Genomic DNA, 25,875 nt, shown 5'->3' on the forward strand with positions numbered 1-25,875 from the left:
AATGCCTAATGAACAAAAACTTGCCATACCATTTTGTAAACGGTAACAGCTTAATATATATCAGTGCCAGTGAAGTTGCTTAGTTGTGTCTGACTCTTTGCAATCCCATGGACTGTAGCCTACCAGGCTCCTCCATCCATGGAATTTTCTAGGCAAGAGTACTGGAGTTGGTTGCCATTTCCTTCTCTAGGGGATCTTCCCAACCCAGGTCTCCTGCATTGCAGGCAGACGCTTTACTGTCTGAGCTACCAGGGAAGCCCTAATATATATATATATATATATATATATATCAGTTGTTTTTTATTATTTCATTATTATTATTAGTAAATACTATAGCATGAATTAAATCTGTTTCTAATGCCTAGCACAATTTCTGACAGTCTATATTTGAATATCTAGGGAAAAAAGTTTGCATTTTTATAGTTGTTGAAGTAAAATAAAGAAGAGGTAGGAGTTTGGGAAGTCAACAAATATTTTAATATTGTTAGATGTCCTGGGGTGGGAAACTTTTTGTTTGAAAAGTGCCAGTTAAGAAAAGTCTTTATTTTCCTGGTTGGGTTTCTGATTATTGTGAATTTGGATTTGCCATTTTTCTTCACATAGTTGCCCTAAAATATGTATAGGTTCCTAGTTTAAATCAGGATAAATAAGATTCTCTGCCTTTAAGTCTACATAGTGCAAATTGGTGATTATAATGCTTGGAATTTGTTTCCAGAGAGACTGTCCTGGGGGTAAGTTAATGTTTAATGGGTTGTATTTTTATTAGTAGAGAAATTCTTCTACGCAATGGACCAAAAATTCAGTGAGCTTAAAATATGGGCAATAGGGTAGTGGTTAAAGAAATGAATGCCATTCTTGGATGATCATTGACTCCTCAAAGAATTGATAACACATAAAATCCACTAGGACTAAAAAAAACGTAGGAAAAAAATCACTAGTTTTTAAGTTTTTGCTTTTGTTTTTTGGCTGATAATTACTTTGGAACAGCCATGCAGAGTATCTGAGATTGTTGCTTGAATCTAAATGAAGATTACTGATTTTATTAGTCAGCAGTTTTGTAAATGGAAATTCATTTTCAAGTTTAAGGTTTTGATGAGGATGGTCGACCTTGGCATAGATACATGGGCAATATTATAATAATGAAGAAAAATTGTTCTTGATTTACTTAATACTGATATTCAGAATTTAGACTTCATACTTCGTGTGGGGTAGTAGTATTGATTAAGTCAATTAAATTTGAGTTATGGTTTATAAAGACGAAGGAGAGTGGTCTAGAGGAAAGTCTGGAAGAATGTAGCAAATCAGTGGGTAAGAAGAGTCAGAAATATAGCTCTGGTGCTGGCCAACGTTCTGAGAGACAAACATGGAATTTGTTAACTTTAGACTTTTCCTTTTTTTTTCTTTTGGGATTGTTTTATATCTTACGATTATATTTTTATTTTTACATTGAAAAATGTATACACATGCCATACAATTGAAAGCTCCTACATAAAGTTTAGACTCATAGGCATTGTCAAAGTTCGGAATCCCTCATATGTTATCATAGAAAGAAGTATTGGTGGTGAATGAGGCAGTGGCCTGTTTTTATAAACTGAGGTTGATGTCTGGTGGGCATTTAGGATATTGCTGTTAAAGACTTTAAAAGCCATGTTTTGGGGACTTCCCTGGTGGTCCAGTGGTTAAGACTTCCAATCAATGCAGGGGGCGTGGGTTTGATCCCTAGTTGGGGAGCTAAGATTGATCCTACATGCCATGTGGCACAGCCAAAAAAAAAAAAACATGTTTTTACATGTTGACAATGATGGGCACAACAGGATTCATTGACTGCTGTTTGCTTGAGGAACAGAACTAGTTACTAAAACAGCTGATCACACGGTTGATTAAAAGTAAGAGCAGCAGTTACATAATTACGTATCTTTTTAATCTGGCAAACTTTAGTGAAGATTGTCTTATGCCTTGGTAAATAGATAATAATTTTTTAGATGCTTTTGTGAGAGAGATGAAGCCAAAATATATGAAAATGGAGGAGTGCTGAAAATGAAAACAAGAGCTAAGCTGGATAGAGTTTTCTAGCTAGGGCTTGATAAAAGCTAGTAAACATTAAGAACAGGTGCAATAACTTTATGAAGCTTAGTGGTTGAAAGCAAAGGACTCTTGGCCAGATCTGGATTCGAGTCTCGGTCTTACTGTTAAGTAGGGAGCTTGAGAAAATTCGTTACCTGCAGCCCATTTCTGAAAGAGGGTGATGTAGGATTCTGATGTAGGAGCATACCTACATCCTGTGGTGGTTGTGACTATTCAGAGAATAAAAGATGTATGTAGAACCCCACAGCGCTGGCCACATAGGAAGTGCTGGATAAATCACTAATAACCATATTCATTATAAACTGTAGTTCATAAAGTACACATTTTTCTATTGAAAATGAAAATCTAGCATACTGGAAAATGAATTAAATGAATTAAATAAATGGTTCATTTATTAAAATGATAAGTGAACATTCACAGCTACCTAAATATTATTATTGGCCTTCCTGGTAGCTCACAGTGTACCCGGCGAATTAGCCCCTGGTGAAGGTGGTTGAGCGCATAATGAGTAAAGCTGTATTGGACACGAATGCGGAGTTTCACCTTTTGTGCTGGACGAGAGGTCTTTGCACTGTCTTTAGCTGTGATGGTTCTTGCCTTGAGAATTTTTCATTCCTTAAATGGTCTGAAGCCAGTCTTTTCTATTGTTTTTACTAAAGACAAGCCTCAGAATCAGTTACTCTCCCTTATGGTTTGATGTTGCTCTGAACTTGTCATTCATTGGCGCCTTTGAAGAAAATGCTGGGGGCCTGGGGTAACATGTTCTATCTGCTTATCTATACAGTGGGGACCATGGGAGTCCTGTCTTCCAGGGATGTTGTGAGCACAGAAGGAGGTGATGCGGGTGAAATGCTGAGCCCAGGGCCAGGCACACAGTGTTTGGTCACAACAGCCCTGTGCCACGTGATGGAGAGGGATTTCAAAACACTAGACGGAGAGGGATTTCAAAACACTAGAAAGCAAATGCTTGCCAGGTTTTTTTTTTTTAAGATTTTTTTTTTTTTGATGTGGACCTTTTTAAAAAGTTTTTATTGAATTTGTTACAGTGTTGTTTCTTTCTTTCTTTTTTTTTTTTTTTTTAATGTTTTGGTGTTTTGGCCAGGAGGCAGGTGGGATCCAAGCTCCCTGGCCAGGGATGGAACATGGGCCCCCTGCATTGGAAAGCAAAGTCTTAACCACTGGACCACCAAGGAAGTTTTTCCTCTCTTTTTAAAAAACAAAAACAACTGCATATGAATTGCCCCTGCCCACAGTGAAAGTCTTCTTCCAATCAGAGTAGTTTATTAGGACAAGTGTGGTAGAGTTAGAGAGCAGAACGGAAAGTTCAGACTGTTTAGAAGCTAAAGGAAAATACATCGGAGGTTGTAGAGCCCAGCAGTAAAGCGCTCGGGAGCTGCGCTCGGGCTGACCTGGGTTGGGGTCCTAATTTCGTCCTTTGCAGGGTCCTGGGAGGACTCTGTGACAGAGGCAGGGGGTCAGTGCTCTCCGTCAGTCTTGCCTCTGTGAAGACTTCTGGGACTTCGGTTAAGTTGATCATTGATAAGTTAAAACATACAAAGAATTTGTCCTATCGATGATTTTAACAGGCAGGAATGTATCTGGCTGCGACTAACAGAAAACCCAACTCAGAGTGGCTTAAACAAGCCAGGGGGTTATTTTCCCAATGAAACAAAAAAAATCTGGGGCTGGGAGGTTGAGGCCCTAAGAACTACTCAGGGGCTTCAGGGAGCCAAACAAGCCTCCCCCCGACCTTGGCCGTCCCAGCCAGTGGCTGTGGCCTCATTGGTGCAGTCTGGCTAGGACTCTACCTTGAAATGAGCCTGTGGTCTCTGCAGGGAAAAGGGCAGAGAACCAAAATGGTTTTTTATTCAAGATTATGTGACAAGTCTCTCCTGGAACTTCCATCTGTATTTCTTTGGCCACTCTTTGCTACAAGGATTCTGGGAAACAAGGAGACTTCATTTCCAGCTTCTCGTAGAAGGAGGCAAGGAAGAAGGGAATCAGGATGGATCCCGTGATCCAACGCGTAGTTTCCCCACAAGGGGAAAGCTGAGGTCACTGTGACAGAAACACCAGGTTGTCCTGATGTAAAAGCTTACCCGCGTCAGAGACTTTGACCTGCATTGATAACTCCTGGAAGTCCAGATTGTTTGGTAGTGTTTCTGTTGGTGGAATTTCTTCTTGGCTTAGTTCAGGAATAAACCTAATTTCCAAAGAGAAATTTCCAATTTCCCCTTTGATCATGGGAAGCGGTTCTTGTGTTTTTACACCTATTGAAAAAAGGACTTAGGGCCGATAACTAAGTACTAAGAGAGTACTAAGACTTAGTACTAACTACTAAGACAGTACTGTAACTGTCTTTTTCTCCTTCACTCTTTTCTGCCTGTCAAGTGCTTTTTTTTTTCCATTGACAATTATACAGCATAACACATCCATTTTACCTTTTAAGAAACAAATATTATTTTTAATATATCTTATTATTAATAATATCTTATTATCTTTAATGTATTTTAAAATTGAAGTATAGTTAATTTACAGTGTAGTGTTGATTTCTGCTGTACAGCAAAGTGACTCAGTTCTACACACACAGACATTCTTTTTTATATTCTTCTCCATTAAGGTTTATCCCAGGATATTGAATATAGTCCCCTCTGCTGTACAGTAGGGCTGTGTTGTTATCCTTTCTGTATGTGGATAGTGTGCAGGTACTAGTCCCAAACTCCCAGTCCATCCCTCCCCATTTTACCTTTTATTACTCTAAGATACTCTTTCTCTTCTCGCTCTTCCTTCCGGCCTACCACGCATCTCAAGTTGCTTTTAAAATAGACTGGTTCAGTGTAGTTCATGCTTTTTCCCTTTAGGGTGTTTTTAGAGTGGTCACTGCAATAGCATCTGGCCAATGAAGCCAGAATTTGTTTAGAAAATGAAGTCATTTTGGAGGCAGTTTGATAATAGAATTATCATCAGATTTGTGCCATGTTTTGCTGTTTGAAATTTCCCAGAATGATGAGCTAATAAAAATACCAGTTGGCTCATCCTTAGTTTATACTGTTTATTTAAAAATCTAGTCCTTTAAAAATGCATGGCAGGGGGTCGGGGGGTGCTTCCCTGGTGGTCTAAGACTCCAAGCTCTCAATGCAGGGGGTCTAGGTTCGATTGATCGCTGGTTGGAGAGCTAGATCCCACATGTGACAACTAAAGATCCCGCATGCTGCAACTAAGACCAGGTGCAGCCAAATAAATAAATAAGCATTTTAAAAAAATGCATGGGATAATAGTGACCATAAATATTCCTTTAGGTAAAATGCTTAATAAACCACCTGAGATGAGGCACTGTTTCAGTACTGCTCCATAGTAGATTTGCAGTGTGTGGGGCTGACCTTGGCAAGAAACCCTCATTCTGCTGCAAAAGCCACCACATTTGATTTTTAATCCTTGTGGCACCAGCATTTAATATACAAAGTACTCAAACCATTAATAGACACATTTTGTGGATGTTATACTTTTATAAATCCATTTACTACCTAATACGCTACTAATAACTGTAGCTGATGAAACCATTTATATTTGTAACACATATTAAATCCTGTTCCCATTTATGATACTAGCATATAAAAAGATAATGATCACTTTCTAGCTCTGAAGTAGTTTTTTTGTAACTGTGACTAAGATAAATCATGTATTAGTCTGCATATTGAGTCGATCTGGAGCTTAACTACATCTCTTTTATAGGAAGATGCTTAAATATAAGACTTGAAAATTAGCCATAATGTTTTTTTTCCAGATTTTGAAAGTAATACAAATTTATAGAATATTTGAAAATACAAACAGATGTGAAAAAGAAAAACCAAAAGGCATCCCTAAGTCTAGAATCCAGCAGTAACCACTGATAACATTTTGGGTATTTTTTTCCTGGTCTCTAAAAACTATGCTCAGATGTAATTTATTTTAGCAGCAGATACTGAGTTCCTGCTACATGTCAGTGACAGTATTGGGCTTTGGGTGAGGGGTGGGGCAGACAAAACCAAGATAGATACGGTTCTTATTCCTGTGTGACTTGTTTCCCTAAAATTCTAAACTGGGATCATACCTCCCTTCTTTGAAGGAAATGGAAACCCATTCCACTATGCTTGCCTAGAGAATCCCATGGACAGAGGGGCCTGACAGGTTGTAGTCGATGGGGTCTCAAAGAGTTGGACACAACTGAGCGACAAATGCTTTGGTATCATGGGTATTTTCCATCTCATTAAAGATTCTTGTAGAACAGGATTTTAAATAGCTCTATAATATTAACTTTGACATATGATTTGCTTAAACATTATGACATTTTTTCTTTTTTTGCTCACAGTAAAGAATCCGCCTGCAGTGCAGGAGACCTGAGTTTGATTCCTGGGTCGGGATGATCCCCTGGAGAAGGGAATGGCAACCCACTCCAGTATTCTTGCCTGGAGAATCCCATGGATAGAGGAGCCTGGTGGGCTACAGTCCATGGGGTCACAAAGAATTGGACACAACAGAGCAACTAACACTTCCTCTTTATGACATTTTATAACCTTTTTTAGGTGGTCATTCATTGAGAGGAGCCTAATGTTTCTATTCAGATTGTCCCAGATTTAGGTTCTGGCTCTATCATTTAATGGCTGTGGTGGTGGTGTTTAATCGCTAAGTCGCCACTGACTTTTTTGTTACTCCACGGGCTGTAGCCCACCAGGCTCCTCTGTCCATGGAATTTCTCAGACAAGAATACTGGAGTGGGTGGGTTGCCATGCCCTCCTCCCAGGGGATCTTCCTGACCCGGGGATTGAACCCGTGTCTCCTGCATTGGCAGGCAGATCCTTCACCACTGAGACTCCAGGGAAGCCCATTGGTTGTGTGGCCTGGGGCAAGTTAATAACTTCTCTGAGCCTCAGTCTTCTCATCACTAAAATGGAATAAATGTAGTTTCCAGGTTATAAGAAAAATACTGTATATCAGGCATGTACCAGTGTCCTATGTGGTGTGATACTCAAGAATTAGCAGGTAATGAGTGTTAACACTGCTGCCCCAAACCCTTTTTGCCTGAAAAACATTTTTTTTCATCCTTAATTGTTCTTGTAGGAAAAATTCTTTCTAGTGAAAATTTTAGCACAAAGGGAATAGACATTTTTAAGGCTTTTGATAAATTTGCAAAAATATTTTCTGGCAAGATTCATGGGTTAGGCAGAAGAGACAACAGATTTGTAGGCTGTCTGCTCCTTGTACCTGTGATCCCACCACCTGGCTTGTTAGTGGTGGTGAGAGATTAGGAAAGAACTGAATGACCAACCTAGAGTTAGAGTTCTGTTGGTTTCCTTCATCGAAAACTTTGACTGATGCTTCTCATACACCATTAGCATGTCTGGGAGTCATGTAAATTAAAACCAAAGGAGATTTGAATTCTTTTCTTTCTTTTATTCTCTTTACCCTTGAGTACAGCACAGCACCCTTGAGCCTGGTGTGTGTGCATGCTAAGTCGCTTCAGTCTTGTCTGACTCTTTGTGACCCCATGGACTGCAGCGTGCCAGCCTCCTCTGTGCATGGGATTCTCCAGGCAAGAATACTGGAATTGGTTGCCGTGCCCTCCTCCAGGGGATCTTCCCAACCCAGGGGTCGAACCGGCATCTCTTGTGTTCCCTGCATTGGCAGGTGGATTCTTTCCCACTGGCGCCACCTAGCAGTAAAACATTCTCCACCTTGAAGCTTTAAACCATTAAACTACCTTGAAGCATTTTAGTCTAGGAGCATAATTTTTAACTGGCATGTGTTTACAGTGGCTTGCTGTAAGGAACTTGGGGGAAGAGCACAAACTTATATATTTCTGTGGAGGGGATGTACTGTTTTTATTATTGCAGAGCAGGCTCAGAATGATTTGATTTTCTTACAGACTCCTATTAAGTCAGATGTCATAGACACCTATTTAGTATATTATGAATTAACTTAAGAACACATATTTTTTTTTAATTACAGAAATTTAAAAAGCAATATAAGGGAAACTTTTAAAAAGAAAAATAATCATTTGTCATTTCACTATCCTATAGCTGTTTTCATTTTTCTGCCTTGGAATGTAATCCTTGGAAATGTTATCCTTGGGATGTAATCCTGGCTGTCCAGTGGTCAGGACTCCACACTTTCACTGCCAAGGATGTGGGTTTGATCCCTTCTCAGGGAACTAAGATCTCACAAGCTGCTCAGCTCAGCCAAAAAAAAAAGAAAAAAAAAAGAAAAAAGAGAAGTGTAGTCCTTGAGATACATCCTTGACTATTTGCATGAGTTTATGTAGTTGTAGCATTGATTTCTGTATTCATCATTAATATACTAAGTTAAGTGTTTCTGTATTTCTAAGCAGTTTTCAGAATTAAAATTTTATTGTTGGATAATGGTACATCTGATCAAAAAAACCTTTTTTGCAGTTATAGACAGCCTTAGCTTTTTTCTCCTTTGGAACTACATTCCGAGGAAACAGTTTTGAGGAATATAGTTACTAAAAAATGATGGTAATTTTGAAAGCAGCTGCCAACTTTAATTGGGCACTTACTGTGTGCACTGTTCTGGTGCTTTATACCTCTGCAGTCATTTCAGCCTCTCATGCAACACATGAGGTGTAGATGCTGTTTGGATCTTTGTTTTACAGACAAAAAGGCTGTAACTCCTGTGAATTTTTGGAATTCTGAGTGGATCTAGACACTAGTTTTCCTTGTTGTAGAGTCAAAGCTCTTATATACTGTGGAGACGTATCAAATCTGAATCTAGGAAGATCACCTCTACTCCAGAAGAGATTTCAGTGCTTCATCAGTTCCCTGCTGAAATGCAGAGGGCTGTGGTGGTAGGCACAGAGATGGGCTAGGATTCTTGGTGAGAGTGTAGATGTTCCAAACCACTACCTTCTGCTCCCTTTGGTTAGGTTTTCTCTGTTCTTTCCTTTGTGAAACAGGTATAACAACACCTCTCTCCTAGGGTTACTATGAAGATTATATGAAAATGTGTATGGAGTTGGCTTGCTGTTGGTGCCCTGTACCTAGTCTGTGTGTTTCAAACTCACCTCCTATTCTTCTGTGGCATCTAGCGCAGTGCTGTGAAAAATAACGTGTGTGTTTACAGAGTAAATGGCTCATGATGGATCTGGATTAAAGACTCCCATTTTAGGCTGGTGGACCTGCATCGACCTCATAGGATGGAACTTTAAAGCTAAAGCATGTGCTTGACCTTAAGAAACACCAAATAGGGGCGTTTCTGGTGGTCCAGTGGTTAAGACTCTGCACTTCCCCTGCAGGGAGTGTGGGCTCAATCCCTGGTCAGGGAACTAAGATCCCATATGCCCCGTGGTGTGGCCAAAAATAAATAGATAAATAAAGCCTTAAAAAAAAGACACCACATAGTTTTGCCTTACTTAAGTAAGTAAGGCAGAGTAATTCTCCACATGCAAGGTAGTCTTTTTGCACCTTTGAGTCCAGTAGAATGTTATATTACTAGTGATAATACATGGATGTGGCGTTTTGAATGAGGATATATGGAACTTCATTCAAGTGAAGTCTGTGTCTACGTCTGAACTACATTAGTTTTATAAATTGAAATTTGTCAAAGTGGATATAATTTTTCAATGTATTTGGTTACAGATTATTATTATTATTCTTAGAATAATACATTTCCAGATACTTGTTTAAATATGATTTAAAAGCATCTAAGTAAGAGACGGTTTTTTATGTTAGTTTGTTCATTACACGAGGACATTCATTAAGGTATTTTGGGTAGGAGCGAGATAAACTTCTCCCAGTACAGTGGATGACTTGAGCAACTTGAGTTCATGACCTGGTCTTTCCCCTGATACTGTCACCTTGTACAAGTCACTTAACCTCTTAGGGTTCGGATTAGATGCCCCCTAAAATCCTCTCCATCCCCAGGATTCTGGGTCTTTTGCATAGTATGCAATATAAACCCAGTACTAATGGCGTGTGGTGTTAGAGGCTAACTCAGCTCTACGTCCATGAGTAGTTTTGGGAGGAATTTGCCTTGATCTGAATCGCACACATGAGCACTCACAGCAAATGGGGAAGATGGTGAAATGAAAACAGTTGCAGTATCTTTGGAGGAGTATTTCCAAGACAGCTGACCACAAGCTCTGCTTTCTGACATCTTGGCAATCAGGTTTACAGTATTCTGTGGACTCAGTGTTAGCTGATGTAAGGGTTTCTGCAGTAACTGAGCAGGAAGGACAGTGTACATCATAGCTGAGACTTGTGGGTATTGACATACTGTGTTAGATGAACAAAGGAGATTGTATGCTTCCCCAGGCAGCATCTTTTTGTCACATTTTCCTTCCTCCTTTGCCAATGTGTCCGGTTATCAAGTTTCATGTGCCAGGGTTTAGATCTGTCATACAAACCACTAGAGAAATGTAGCTGGGAAACGTAATAATGTTCATTAGAAAAAAGTGAAAGTGTTAGTTGTTCAGTCATGTCCAACTATTTGTGAGCCCATGGACAGTAGCCCAGTAGGCTCCTTTGTCCATGGGATTCTCCAGGCAAGAATATTGGAATGGGTAGCCATTCCCTTCTCCAGGGGATCTTCCTGACCCAGGGATCAAACCCAAGTCTCCTGCATTGCGGGCAGATTCTTTACCATCTGAGCCACCAGGAAAATCTCAATTAAAAAGACATCTGTATGCCCACATTTTAAGTATTTTCAGCATAGATTTAATTGTGTATTGATTATTGAGAACTAACACAGTGTCTCTTATCTTGTACAGAATACCACTGGAGCTTATATTATTTATGTTTTGAGTTAATTCCTTTATCATATTCTGAACTTATGAAGTGCCATTCAAAGTCATATTGTGACAGGCTTTTATTTTTTTAAATTGCTTGATTATAATCATTTACTTCTAAAAAGTCAGGAAAATGGATGTTTAGCTTCAATATTGGAGGAGCAGTCATATAAAGAAATGTTTTAGTCCAGGGGGAATGTTTTTCTTAAAAAATTTTTTGTATGGGAAACAGAAATCCAAGATACAGAGTTCTAATTTTCTTATAGGGATCTATAATTTAGTAAAACATTGCTGGCAGTCATATTGTCACCTCAACAGAAAGATTGCTTCAAAAGTATTTTTACAGGGAGTTCCCTGGAAATCCAGTGGTTAGGAATTGGTGTTTTCACTGCCAGGTTCAGTCCCTGGTTGGAGAACTAAGATCTCACAAGCCATGCAGCACAGCCCTCCAAATTATCAGCAGTGAATGGATATCTGGGATGAATTATCTATGGAAAGTTTATTTGATCAAGTCTAAAGTAAGTAGGATTGAACAAAAAAACCCAGAAAAATGGATTTGAATATGAAGGAAGTTCTGCATAAATGATTAGCTTTCAAGCTTGTGAAAATTGTCTCATAATAAATCATTCAAAAATAGCAAGGCCATTTGGAAAACCTGGTGGGAAATTATTGTATGTGTTAAAATCATGAGGTCATGCATTGGGGACTGTACAGTGAATGAGGCCTTTTACCTTTAAAAAGAATACAATCTAGTAGAAAAGAAAATCTACCTAAACTTGTTAATAGGAAAGAAAAGGACATCCCATAGAATAAGGCTGTGTTTACTTAATGTGCATCTTAGTCTGGGGTTGCCTACCTCTATCCCACGAGATAAAGCCTTGTTATAACTAGTTTATTTGGGAAGTGCTCTCAAGGAGAGGAAGTGAGGAAATAAAGGGAGTCATGTGGAGAAGAAGGCAAAGCCAATACAATGATGCTAAGTGACTTGGCTACCTCTGAGAGTAGTTGCTGTTTCTGGTGAGTTCCAGAGTCTGCATCCCTGAGTCACACATCTGAGTGACTCTGAAAGAATCATTTGTCCATCAGCTTCTGTCCCTCTCTGAAGAGGATCGAGGATTCCCAGGTCGCTCTGGTAAAGAACTGCCTGCCAATGCAGGAGGTGATCCCTGGGTCAGAGAGATCCCCTGAAGTAGGAAATGGCAACTCAGGTATTCTTACCTGGAAACTCACATAGACAGAAAGCCTGGCAGGCTATAGTCCATAGTGTTGCAGAGTCGGACATGATTGAGCAACTGAGCATGTGCACACGCACACACACACACGCACGCATGTACACACACAGACACACACAGACACAGACACACACACACGCACATGCACACACACACGCACACATGTACACACACGCACACACACACGCACGCATGCACACACACAGACACAGACACACAGACACACACAGACACACACACACACACACACGGTTGCCTCATGAAATTTACCTGTTTGAGTTACATACACGTGACACCTACCAGCCTCAGAAGACATCTGACAAACTCCCAGAGCAGGAGGTGCTATCCAGTGCAGTCAGTTTACACATGAACAGAGCCTTTTACTGTAGCCTGACTGGAATCAGAGATGAAGTGGTGGGTGAGACCGTGTGTGTAGTATGATATCTTCATAAACTTTAAATGCAAAAAGAGAAAAAAAAGGGAGAGAGGTAAGTGGATGTTTAAAAAGTTACATATTCTTTGTTCTAAATCAAAGTTGTTACTGTAAATTCTTGTGTTTCTGTTGAGTTTGCTGTAATGTGAGATTGTATAAATAAACCTTTCTGTGGCCAGAAAGATGATGGAGTAAGAAGTTCCAGAATTCACTCTCTGACAGAAACACTGACTTACTAACAATATACAATTCAAAAGTCATTATGAGAATGCCTTGACAAGCCCAAAGACAAGAACAGCAGCAGTGAAATGGGTTAGCAAAGTGGTTTCATTTCATCTACACCAGCCCCATTCCTAAGCCAGCAAAGCTAGCAATTGGGGAAAAAAGCCCAATTTGCTTCTTCTCCCTTGGAATGGAAAGATAATAGTGGAACATACCTTTGACTTTCCAGCTTTTAGGGGAACTACCCAAGGGCTTGGTTTTTATTTTGCCTGACTTGGAGTACTGATGGGGATCTGGCATAGTTTAGATGCCTGGAGACCTGTGTCTGAGAACCTGCAGTACTGCAGACAGACGTTAGAGGGAGCAAGAGACTCATGAGTAAGAAATCAGCAGACTTTCTCCCAGCATGCCTAGAGAGGAGGCAAACCTTCTGAAAGGTTTGAAAGGCCTCCAGAATCTCTTGCTGGGATGATTCATGGAAGTCTTCCTCTATGAGGCCAATCTATAAAGACTGGGAGAGGTGGCTATTTTTTTAAGTGAAAAATCCTAAGATAACATGGCAAATAACACGGCACACAAAAAAGCAAAACATGGACCAATCAAGTGGACGAAATAAACCTTAAGCTGACCCTGAGGAAATAAAGATCCATGAGTTACCTGACAAAGAATTCAAAATAACCATTTTAAAGAACCTTAGTGTACTGCAAGAGAACACAGTAAATAGAATAAACAAAGCAATGTGTGAACAAAGTGAGAATATCAACACAGAAACTGTAAAAAAGAACCAAACAAATTCTGGAACTGAAGGATACAGTAACTGAATTGAAAAATTCCCTAGAGGGGGTCAACATCAGACTTGGTCAGGCAGAAGAAAGAATCGGTGGCTTTAAGACAGTTCATTTGAAATTATTGGTTCAGAGGAATGAAATGAAAAAAGAAGAAAAGTGAAAAAGCCTTAGGGCTTTATGGACCAATATATACTATAAGAGGAGAGAGAGATAAGCAGACAGCTTCTTTGAAGAAATAATGGCAGGAACCTTCCCAAATCTAAGGACGGAAATGAACATCCATATTCAAGAAGCTTAAGAGTCCAACTAGGATGAACCCAAAAATCTCCATGCAAAGTGATCAAACAATCAGAAATCAAAGACTGAGAATCTTGAGAGAAACGAGAGAAAAGTAACTTGTTATGTCACAAGGGAACTTGTGTAAGATTATCAACAGATTTCTTAGCAGAAATATTATAGGTTAGAAGGGAGTGGAATGATCTATTCAAAGAAAGAAAGAAAAAAACTTGTCAGCTAAAAATGCTATATTCAGCAAAACTACTCTTCAGAAGTTGAAGAGAAAGACCTTCCTGGACAAATAAAACCCAAGGGAGTTCATAATCACTAAAACATATGAAATAAGTTTTCTGGTAAAGAAAATTCCTATAATAGATGCACAAAAGCAAATGAGAAAGGAATAAAAACATGTCACTATCTATATTGCAAACTCTATCAAAATCTCAATGACATATTTGAAGACATAGAAAAAAATTAGAAATTCATACAGAATCTCAAAGGATCCCAAATAGTGAAACCAGTCTTGAGAAAGAAGTACAGAGTTGGAAGCCTCACACTTCCTGACTTCAAACATATTACAAAGTTACAGTTATTAAAACAATTGAGGGTTTTCTTGGTGGTCCAGTGGTTAAGAATCTGCCTTATAGTGCAGGGGGCACGAGTTCAATCCTTGGTCTGGGAAGATCCTACATCCAGCGGAGCAACTGAGCCCATGAGCCACAGCTACTGAATCCACACTCTAGGGACCGAGAGCTACAACTGCTGACCCTTCATGCCTAGAGTCTGTACTCTGCAACAGGAGAGAAGCCACTGCAATGAGAAGTCTGCACTGTAGCAAAGAGTAGCCCCTACTCACCACGACTAGAGAAAGCCCTCATGCAGCAAGGAAGACCCACTACTGCAAAAAAAAAAAAATCTTAAAAATGCCCATAATTATATTAGCATAAAGACAGACATATAGACAATAGAGAGCCCAGAAATAAACCTTTTCATTGACGAAGGTGCCAAGGCTATACAGTGGGGAAAGGATAGTCTCTTTAACAAGTGGTAATAAGAAAACTGGATACCCACATTGAAAAGGATTAACATGGATCCTTACTTTTCACCATATATAAAAATTAACTCAAAATGAATTAAAGACCTAGGAGGACAGAAATTATTTCAAACATCTTTTCTGACTACAATGGTATGAAACTGGAAATCAGACATAGCAAGAAAAATGGGAAAAGAATAAACACATGGAGACTAAGCAACATGCTGCTAAAAAACCCAATGGGTCAACAGTGGAATAAGCAGAAAATACCCTGAGACAAATGAAAGTGAAAACACAGCCTTGCAGAATCGATGAGATGCAGCAAAAGCAGTCCTAAGAGGGAAGTTCATAGCGATTCCAGACTTCCTCAAAAACAAGAAAAGTCAAATAAGCACCCTAACCTATTACCCTAAAGACTTCGAAAAAGAAGAGCGAAGAAAACTCAAAGTCAGAAGAAGGAAAGAAACGATAAAAGATTGGTGAGGAGGTGGTGGCTGCATCGCTTTGTGATAGAGACACGGTCTTGCTGGGCTGGGATGAGCTGAGCTCCTGGCGGAGGCAGGGCAGCCAAGCGGGTCCCATGGCAGCACAGTGGTAGCAGTTTGACGGACCGTTGCTGCTGCAGGATTTGCAGGCCATTACTCTTTGCCAGCCACAAAGCATCTGGAGCCTCGAGTAAAACAAGCTTTTCAAAGTCTACTGAAGTCTGCCTTCAGTGGTACCAATTACAGACGTGGGTTTGAACCCCAAATGACAAATTGGGAAGCAGCATTAATATTAGGTGTAAGACTTCTTATATACTGGCCAAAATCAATGAAGCTAAAGATTTACTCGGAGGTCAAACTAAAAAACTGAAGTAAATGTATGATGACTTTTAAGTTCTTATTCATTTATATGAGTACCAGGTTTTTATAATAAAATACTTCAAAGCTATGAATTTTAAAAATGATTTAGCACAAGCTAAATCAGAGCCTTGGTATAAATTTATCATATGGTCCAGCAGTCCTGCGTCTGGGTATATATACAAAAGAGTTGACAATAACGTTCCAGAGATAGCTGTACGCCCATGTTCGTTACAGGATTATTCACAGTAGCCAGGAGTTGGAAGCAACCTAAATGTTCATCAGCAGATAAGTGGATAAAGAAAAGATAGTATGTACATACAACAGGATATAACTCATATTTAAAAGGAGGGAAATCTTATCACATGTTACAACCTGCATGAAGCTTGAGGACATTATACTAAGTGAAAAGTGAGGTAAGCCAGGCACAAAAAGATACATATCGCATGATTCCACTTATATGAGGCATCAAAGGTAGTCAGTCTTAGAAACATAGAGTATAGTGGTGGTGTAAGGGGTTGAGAGGAGGGGAGCAGAGAGTCCTCAGTGGATATGGCATCTGCTTTCAAAGATGAGGAACTTCTAGAGATCTGATGCACGACACTGCATACAGTTAACACTTCTGTACTGTATATTTAAGAAAAGTTCAGTTCAGTTGCTCAGTCGTGTACAACTCTTTGTGACCCCATGGACTGCAGCACACCAGGCTTCCCTGTCCATCACCAACTCCTGGAGCTTACTCAAACTCATGTCCATTGAGTCGGTGATGCCATCCAACCATCTCATCCTCCATCATCCCCTTCTCCTCCTGCCTTCAATCTTTCCCAGCATCAGGGTCTTTTCCAGTGAGTCAGTTCTTCACATCAGGTGACTTAAGTATTGGAGTTTCAGCTTCAGCATCAATCCTTCCAATGAATATTCAGGACTGATTTCTTTAGGATGGACTGGTTTGATCTTCTTGCAGTCCAAGGGACTCTCAAGAGTTTTCTCCAACCCCACAGTTCAAAAGCATCAATTCTTTGGTGCTCAGCTTTCTTTATAGTCCAACTCTCACATCCATACATGACTACTGGAAAAACCATAGCTTTGAATAGATGGATCTTTGTTGGCAAAGTAATGTCTCTGCGTTTTAATATGCTATCTAAGTTGGTCATAACTTTTCTTCCAAGGAACGAGCATCTTTTAATTTCATGGCTGAAGTCACCATCTGCAGTGATTTTGGAACTCCTCCTCAAAATTGAGTCTGTCACTGTTTCCATTGTTTCCTCATCTGTGTGCCATGAAGTGATGGGACCAGATGCCATGATCTTAGTTTTCTGAATGTTGAGTTTTAAGCCAGCTTTTTCACTCTCCTCTTTCACTTGCATCAAGAGTCTCTTTACGGAGAAGGCAATGGCACCCCACTCCAGTACTCTTGCCTGGAAAATCCCATGGACGGGAGCCTCGTAGGCTGCAGTCCATGGGGTCCCGAAGAGTCAGACACGCCTGAGTGACTTCTCTTTCACTTTTCACTTTCATGCATTGGAGAAGGAAATAGCAACCCACTCCAGTGTTCTTGCCTGGAGAATCCCAAGGATGGCGGAGCCTGGTGGGCTGCTGCCTATGGGGTCGCACAGAGTCAGACACGATTGAAGCAACTTAGCAAGCATAATTTTAAAAACTTGTTGAATCATGCTGTGTATATTTTACTCTGTACTCACTTTTTTCTTCTTTCTCTAACTTAACAATAGATGTTAAACATCTCACCATAAAAAAAAAAAAAAAGAGTCTCTTTAGTTCTTCTTCTCTTTCTGCCATAAGGGTGGTGTCATCTGCATATCTGAGGTGATTGATATTTCTCCTGGAAATCTTGATTCCAGCTTGTGTTTCATCCAGCCTGGCATTTCTCATGATGTAGTCTGCATATAAGTTAAATAAGCAGAGTGACAGTATACAGCCTTGACGTACTCCTTTCTGATTTGGAGCCAGTCTGTTGTTCCATGTCCAGTTCTAACTGTTGCTTCCTGACCTGCATACAGATTTCTCAAGAGGCAGGTCAGGTGGTCTGGTAATTCCTATCTCTTTCAGAATTTTCCACAGTTTGTTGTGATCCACACAGTCAAAAGCTTTGGCGTAGTCAATAAAACAGAAGGAGATGTTTTTCTGGAACTCTCTTGCTTTTCAATGATCCAGCGGATGTTGGCAATTTGATCTCTGGTTCCTCTGTCTTTTCTGAATCCAGCTTGAACATCTGAAAGTTCATGGTTCACGTACTGCTGAAGCCTGGCTTGGAGAATTTGGAACATTTTTTTTGCTAGCATGTGCTGCTGCTTCTGCTAAGTCATCTCAGTTGTGTCCGACTCTTTGTGATCCCGTAGACGGCAGCCCACCAGGCTCCGCTGTCCCTGGGATTCTCCAGGCAAGAATACTGGAGTGGGTTGCCATTTCCTTCTTCAATGCATGAAAGTGAAAAGTGAAAGTGAAGTCGCTCAGTTGTGTCTGACTCTTCAGGACCCCATGGACTGCAGCCTACCAGGCTCCTCCAGCCATGGGATTTTCCAGGCAAGAGTACTGGAGTGGGTTGCCATTGCCTTCTCCGCCTAGCATGTGAGATGGGTGCAATTGTGTGGTAGTTTGAGCATTCTTTGGGATTGCCTTTCTTTGGGATTGGAATGAAAACTGACCTTTTCCAGTCCTGTGGCCACAAATTTGTTGGCACATTGAGTGCAGCACTTTCACAGCATCATATTTTAGGATTTGAAATAGCTCAACTGGAATTCCATTACCTCCACTAGCTTTGTTCATAATGATGCTTCCTAAGGCACACTAATTTTGCATTCCAGGATATCTGGCTCTAGGTGAGTGATCACATCATCATGGTTATCTGAGTCATGAAGATCTTCTTTGTGTAGTTCTTCAGTGTATTGTTACTACCTCTTCTTAATATCTTCTGCTTCTGTTACGTCCATACCATTTCTGTCCTTTATTGTGCCCATCTTAGCATGAAATGTTCCCTTGATATCTCTAATTTTCTTGAGGAGATCTCTAGTCTTTCCCATTCTATTGTTTTCCTCTATTTCTTTGCATTGATCATTAAGGAAGGAAGGCTTTCTAATCTCTCCTTGCTATTCTTTGGAACTCTGCATTCAGATGGGTGTATCTTTCTTTTTCTCCTTTGCCTTTCACTTCTCTTCTTTTCTCAGCCATTTGTAAGGCCTACTTGGACAACCATTTTGCCTTTTTGCATTTCTTTTTCTTGGGGATGGTCTTGATCACTGCCTCCTGTACAATGTCACAAACCTCCATCCATAGTTTTTCAGGCACTCTGTCTATCAGATCGAATCCCTTGAATCTATTTGTCACTTCCACTGTATAATCATAAGGAATTTGATTTAGGTCATACCTCAGTGGTCTAGTGGTTTTCCCTACTTTCTTCAATTTAAGTCTGAATTTGACAATAAGGAGTTCATGATCTGAGCCACAGTCAGCTCCCAGTCTTATTTTCACTGACTGTATAGAGCTTCTCCATCTTTGGCTGCAAAGAATATAATCCATCTGATTTTTTATTGATCATCTGGTGATGTCCTTGTGTAGAGTCTTCTCTTGTGTTGTTGGAAGAGGGTGTTTGCTATGACCAGTGTGTTCTCTTGGCAAAACTCTGTTAGCCTTTGACCTGCTTTGTTTTGTACTCCAAGACCAATTTTTCCTGTTACTCCAGGTGTTTCTTGACTTCCTACTTTGGCATTCCAGTCCACTATAATGAAAAGGACATCTTTCTTGGGTGTTAGTTCTGGAAGGTCTTGTAGGTCTTCATAGAACTGTTCAACTTCAGCTTCTTCAGCATTACTGGTCGGGGCATAGACTTGGATTACTGTGATATTGAATGGTTTGGCTTGGAAACAAGCAGAGATCATTCTGTCATATTTGAGATTGCATCCAAGTACTGCATTTCATATCTTTTGTTCACTATGGTGGCTACTCCGTTTCTTCTAAGGGATTCTTGCCCACAGTAGTAGATATAATGGTCATCTGTGTTAAATTCACCCATTCCAGTCCATTTTCATTAGCTAATCCCTAAAATTTCCATGTTCACTCTTGCCAACTCCTGTTTGACCACCTCCAATATGTCTTGATTCATGGACCTAACATTCCAGGTTCCTCTGCAGTATTGCTCTTTACAGCATTGGACTTTATTTATTTATTTATTTTAGCATTGGACTTTAGTTCCATCTCCAGTTACATCCACAACTGGGTGTTGTTTTTCTTTGGCTCCTTCTGTTCATTCTTTCTGAAGTTATTTCTCCACTGATCTCTAGTAGCATATTGGGCACCTACCGACCTGGGGAGTTCATCTTTCAGTGTCCTATCTTTTTGCCATTTCATATTGTTCATGGGGTTCTCAAGGCAAGAATACTGAAGTGGTTTGCCATTCCCTTCTCCAGTGGACCACGTTTTTGTTGGAACTCTCCAGCATTACCTATCTGACTTGGGTGGCCCTACATGGCATGGCTCCTAGTTTCATTGAGTTAGACAAGGCTGTGGTCCATTTGATCAGATTGGTTAGATTTCTGTGATTGTGGTCTTCATTCTGTCTGCCCTCTGATGGAGAAGGATAAGAGGCTTATGGAAGCTTCCTGGTGGGAGAGATGACTGAGGGGGAAACCTGGTCTTGTTCTGATGGGTGGTGCCATGTTTAGTAAACCTTTAATTGGGTTTTTTGTTGATGGGTGGGGCTGTGTTCCCTCCCTGTTGTTTGACCTGAGGCCAAACTATGGTGGAGATAATGAAAAGGTCCCCTGCATGCACACATTGCTACACTCAGTGCCCCGAGCCCTGCAGCAGGCCACTGCCGACCCACACCTCTGCCAGAGACTCCTGAGCACTCACGGGCAAGTCTGGGTCAGTCTCTTGTGAGGTCACTGCTCCTTTCTCCTGGGTCCTGGTGCACATAAGCTTTTGTTTGTGCCCTCCAGGAGAATGTTGCCCCAGTCCTGTGTAAGTTCTGGTGGCTCTATGGTGGGGTTAATGGCGACCTCCTCCAGGAGGGCTTATGCCACACCCAGGTCTGCCGCACCCAGAGCCCCTGCCCCTGCAGCAGCCCACTGCTGACCCGTACCTCCTCAGGAGGCTCTCACACACAGTCCTGGCTCAGTCTCTGTGGGGTCCCTGGGTCCTGGTGCACACAAGTTTTGTGACAGCCCTCCGAGCGTCTCTGGTGGGTATGGAGTTTAATTCTAAATGCAATTTTGCACCTCCTGCCATCTTGCTGGGGCTTCTCCTTTGCCCTTGGACACAGGGTATCTTTTTTTGGTGGGATCCAAATTCTCCTGTCGATGATTGTTCAGCAGTGAGTTGTAATTTTGGAGTTTTCACAGGAGAAGGTGAGTGCACATTATTCTGTTCTGCCATCTTGGAGTTACTTAAGAAAGAAACCTTAAAAAAAGTTCAGTCCAGTTCAGTCGCTCAGTTGTGTCTGACTCTTTGCGACCCCATGAATCGCAGCACGCCAGGCTTCCCTGTCCATCACCAACTCCCGGAGTTCACTCAGACTCACGTCCATTGAGTCCGTGATGCCATCCAGCCATCTCATCCTCGGTCGTCCCCTTCTCCTCCTGCCCCCAATCCCTCCCATCATCAGAGTCTCTTCCAATGAGTCAACTCTTCGCATGATGTGGCCAAAGTACGGGAGTTTCAGCTTTAGCATCATTCCTTCCAAAGAAATCCCAGGGCTGATCTCCTTTAGAATGGACTGGTTGGATCTCCTTGCAGTCCAAGGGACTCTCAATAGCCTTCTCCAACACCACAGTTCAAAAGCATCAATTCTTCGGCGCTCAGCCCTCTTCACAGTCCAACTCTCACATCCATTCATGACCACTGGAAAAACCATAGCCTTGACTAGATGGACCTTAGTCGGCAAAGTAATGTCTCTGCTTTTCAATATGCTATCTAGGTTGGTCATAACTTTTCTTCCAAGGAACGAGCATCTTTTAATTTCATGGCTGAAGTCACCATCTGCAGTGATTTTGGAGCCCCCCAAAATAAAGTCTGACACTGTTTCCACTGTTTCCCCATCTATTTGCCATGAAGGGCTGGGACCGGATGCCATGATCTTTGTTTTCTGAATGTTGAGCTTTAAGCCAACTTTTTCACTCTCCACTTTCACTTTCATCAAGAGGCTTTTAGTTCCTCTTCACTTTCTGCCATAAGGGTGGTGTCATCTGCATATCTGAGGTTATTGATATTTCTCCCGGCAATCTTGATTCCAGCTTGTGTTTCTTCCAGTCCAGCGTTTCTCATGATGTACTCTGCATAGAAGTTAAATAAGCAGGGTGACAATAGACAGCCTTGACGTACTCCTTTTCCTATTTGGAACCAGTCTGTTGTTCCATGTCCAGTTCTAACTGTTGCTTCCTGACCTGCATACAGATTTCTCAAGAGGCAGGGCGGGTGGTCTGGTATTCTCATCTCTTTCAGCATTTTCCACAGTTTATTGTGATCCACACAGTCAAAGGCTTTGGCATAGTCAATAAAGTAGTAGATGTTTTTCTGGAACTCTCTTGCTTTTTGCATGATCCAGCAGATGTTGGCAATTTGATCTCTGGTTCCTCTCCCTTTTCTAAAACCAGCTTGAACATCAGGAAGTTCACAGTTCATGTATTGCTGAAGCCTGGCATGGAGAATTTTGAGCATTACTTTACTAGCATGTGAGATGAGTGCGATTGTGTGGTAGTTTGAGCATTCTTTGGCATTGCCTTTCTTTGGGATTGGAATGAAAACTGACCTTTTCCAGTGCTGTGGCCACTGCTGAGTTTTCCAAATTTGCTGGCATATTGAGTGCAGCACTTTCATAGCATCATCTTTCAGGATTTGAAATAGTTCAACTGGAATTCCATCACCTCCAATAGCTTTGTTTGTAGTGATGCTTTCGAAGGCCCACTTGACTTCACATTCCAGGATGTCTGGCTCTAGATGAGTGATCACACCATAAGAATTGGTAAATTTTATGTTTTATTGACTACAATAAAAATCCCCCAAAGGAAAACTCCTGTGTACTCTCATCTCATTTTTGGTTGTCATTTTAACCTGATATGACTGATATGACAGATTTGCCTTAGGTAAACCTTTGTAACCAGTCATGATCTTTTAAAAACTATTTAAAAGTTTTCAAAATGAAAGAGCTAAAGCACTTGAAGAATCCTGGCAAATTCTTTACCTTTTGTTAAAAGTTTCAAGAGGGGAACACTTAGTACATTTCATAAGGGTGAAAACAAATCCATTGAAACTTGAACCATGAATATTTCCTTCTGAGAGATGCGTAAAAATAAGTCAGCATGAAGGCAGGTTCCTGTGGTAACTGGAACCACGTAATAGCATTTACATTTGGTGTTAACATGCATATAACAGGAAAAGGGATTCAGTTATTTTCAAGCTCTCAAACCCCAAATGTACTGAATAAACATTTCTTTAAAAAAATAAATATACGAAATAGATTTGTATGACTTGAAGTTTAAATGTTCTTGCATTCCATAGTTAACAATTGTAACAGTATCACTTTCTCAGATTTCTTTGTTTTTCAAGTGGACTATCATGGTTTGGCTCAGCTACTAAATTAAATTATTGCCTGCTTGCACATTCCTGCTGGTTACACTGTAATCTTTACCTCCATTGGAAAGAATGCCCTATTTTGAATGTTTGTTTCAGGCTGTTTGACTAGAAACACCTCTGTTAAGCCTTGAAGCTTGGATATGTAAGTGCGATCTGTGCTATGAATCTAGAAAGGAAACAATTAAAAATGCCACACGCTGTGTTAAAAATACACGTTACTAGGGGTATGAGACACTTTAGAAGTGGAATGAAATAAAATACAAGGTCCTAAGGTATAGCACAGGGAACTACAGTCAGTATTGTGTGATAAACCATCATGGAAAAGATATAAGAAAATGTATATATATGTATAACTGAGTCACTTTACAGCAGTGATTGACAGAACACTGTAAATCAATAATACTTCAGTAAAAAAAAAGCTTTAAAAGTGGAGTGAAAAGCGGTACAATTAAATTGTCTTGACAACTGGTTAGAACGGTTCTAGTTACAGGCAAACATTCATGGCATATATACATGCATATGTATAATGTACATATATATACATGTCTGTATAATATTAATAGATTGAATTGTGTCCACTCAAAATTCATATGTTGATGTTCTGACCCCCAGAATCTCAGAATGTGACCTTGTTTATCGGGTCTTTATATAGGTAATCAAAGTGAAGTCATTAGGGTGGACCCTAATCCCGTATAACCAGTGTATTTGTAAAAGGGAAATTTTGGACACAGACACATAGAGGGCAGACAGTGTGAAGACACAGTGGGAGAGCCTGGCCATCCCTCACAGCGCTCAGAAGAATCCAGCCTCGAAGCTCCTTCGTTTTGGACTTCTAGCTTCCAGAATTTTAAATTTAACTTTTCAGTTCAAGTTGCTATAGTTTAAGCCGTCTAGTTTATGGTACTTAGTTATGGCATCACTAATTAACTAATATGTTTCCCTGTTATGCCACACATCAGGATATACTTATTTAGGGGTAATACATGATTACTTTTTGAACATTTTAACATTTCTCAGTATCTCTTAAGCATTCTTACGAAACTGGTTTCCCAATTTTGGCGGCAGAGAAATTGAGGTTGGCCATGGTGATGAGGCAGTTGGATTTGGAAAGTGGATCTAGAACCTCTGACTCAATGCTGTATAAATTAAGATCGCTCCATATTCAGGGATATACGCATTTGTGCAGTTTGTAGCAGTGCAAGGGTCCACTGTAGACATAAATCCACCTACTCTCTTTCAACACCAAAAAAACAAAACAAGCCCCTCGCCTCAGAATTACACATGTTAGAATTGAATTTTCGGGAAATTAGAAACAGATGGCATCAAATGAACATGTTTTTCCACTGCCCCAAGGTGTACGTGCCTTTTTCTTGTGCTCATTTTGTCATCCGTAGAAGGGACACTTGAGTTCAGTGCTCGGAAATGTGGCAGAGGAAGCGTTCCTTCAGCTGTGTCCCTCTTTGAATCCAGCACACCCAGGGTTCCTGTGTCCACTAACTGAGTAAAGCCACGTCTGAGTTCACGACCTCCAAGTGATGTGAGAACACACCTGGCCTACCCAAATCTCTGAGGGTGAATTGGAATTAGTGGTAGAGAAGAATAAAGATTTTTTAAACAAAAAAGACTTTCGGCTGTCTTGTGCAGCATGTGGGATCTTAGTTCTTCAACCAGGGATCAAACTAGTGCCCCTTGCGTTGAGAGCATGGACCGCCAAGGAAGTCTTGAAGAAAGCTATTTTAAAATTCTAGATATTTTTGTTCTTGCTATGGGAGGTGAGCGGAGAAGGCAATGGCACCCTACTCCAGTACTCTTGCCTGGAAAATCCCAAGGACAGAGGAGCCTGGTAGGCTGCAGTCCATGGGGTCGCGAAGAGTCGGACACGACTGAGCGACTTCACTTTCACTTTTCACTTTCATGCACTGGAGGAGGAAATGGCAACCCACTCCAGTGTTCTTGCCTGGAGAATCCCAGGGATGGGGGAGCCTGGTGGGCTGCCGTCCATGGGGTCGCACAGAGTCGGACATGACTGAAGCGACTTAGCAGCAGAAGCAGCATGGGAGGTGAGAGAGGTTAGTCTTTGGGTGAAAAAATTCTACCTACTTGAATTTTATAGACTAAGAGTGAAAGCTGTTAAACTCATCCGGCCAATGATTTTCATAGTAATTAAAAAATTGTGTTGAAGAATAGTTGATTTACCATGTTATGTTAATTTCTGCTCTGCAGCAAAGTTACTCAGTTTTTCATATACATATTCTTTTTCATATTCTTTTGCTTTATGGTTTATCACAAGATATTGAATATGGTTCCTTGTGCTATACAATAGGAAATTGTTGTTGTTTATCCATCCTATATATAATAGCTTGCATCTGCTAATTCCAAACTTCCCATCCCTCCGCTTGGCAATCACAAGTCTGTTTTCTGTATCTTCATATGCGTGCACGCTAAGTCACTTCAGCTGTATCTGACTCTCTGTGACCCAGGGACTATAGCCCACCAGGCTCCTCTGTCTTGGAATTCTCTAGGCAAGAATACTGGAGTGGGTTGCCATGCCCTCCTCCAGGGGATCTTCCTGATCCAGGGATTGAACTTACGTCTCTTATG

At 40.7% G+C, this 25,875-nt stretch overlaps 1 protein-coding gene and 1 long non-coding RNA gene across 8 annotated transcripts in view; both read left to right on the forward strand.

Annotated features, from left to right (window-relative positions):
* BICC1 (BicC family RNA binding protein 1) overlaps window positions 1–25,875 on the forward strand; it is a 397,066-nt gene that overhangs the window by 49,971 nt on the left and 321,220 nt on the right. The window lies entirely within an intron of this gene.
* Window positions 987–24,530, forward strand: LOC132658625 (uncharacterized). Its single transcript, XR_009598490.1, has 2 exons — window positions 987–12,260; window positions 12,303–24,530. It is a non-coding gene; the product is annotated as an uncharacterized LOC132658625 (long non-coding RNA).

This window comes from Ovis aries, chromosome 25 (assembly GCF_016772045.2).
Source record: "Ovis aries strain OAR_USU_Benz2616 breed Rambouillet chromosome 25, ARS-UI_Ramb_v3.0, whole genome shotgun sequence".
In the NCBI taxonomy this organism is placed as follows: Eukaryota; Metazoa; Chordata; class Mammalia; order Artiodactyla; family Bovidae; genus Ovis; species Ovis aries.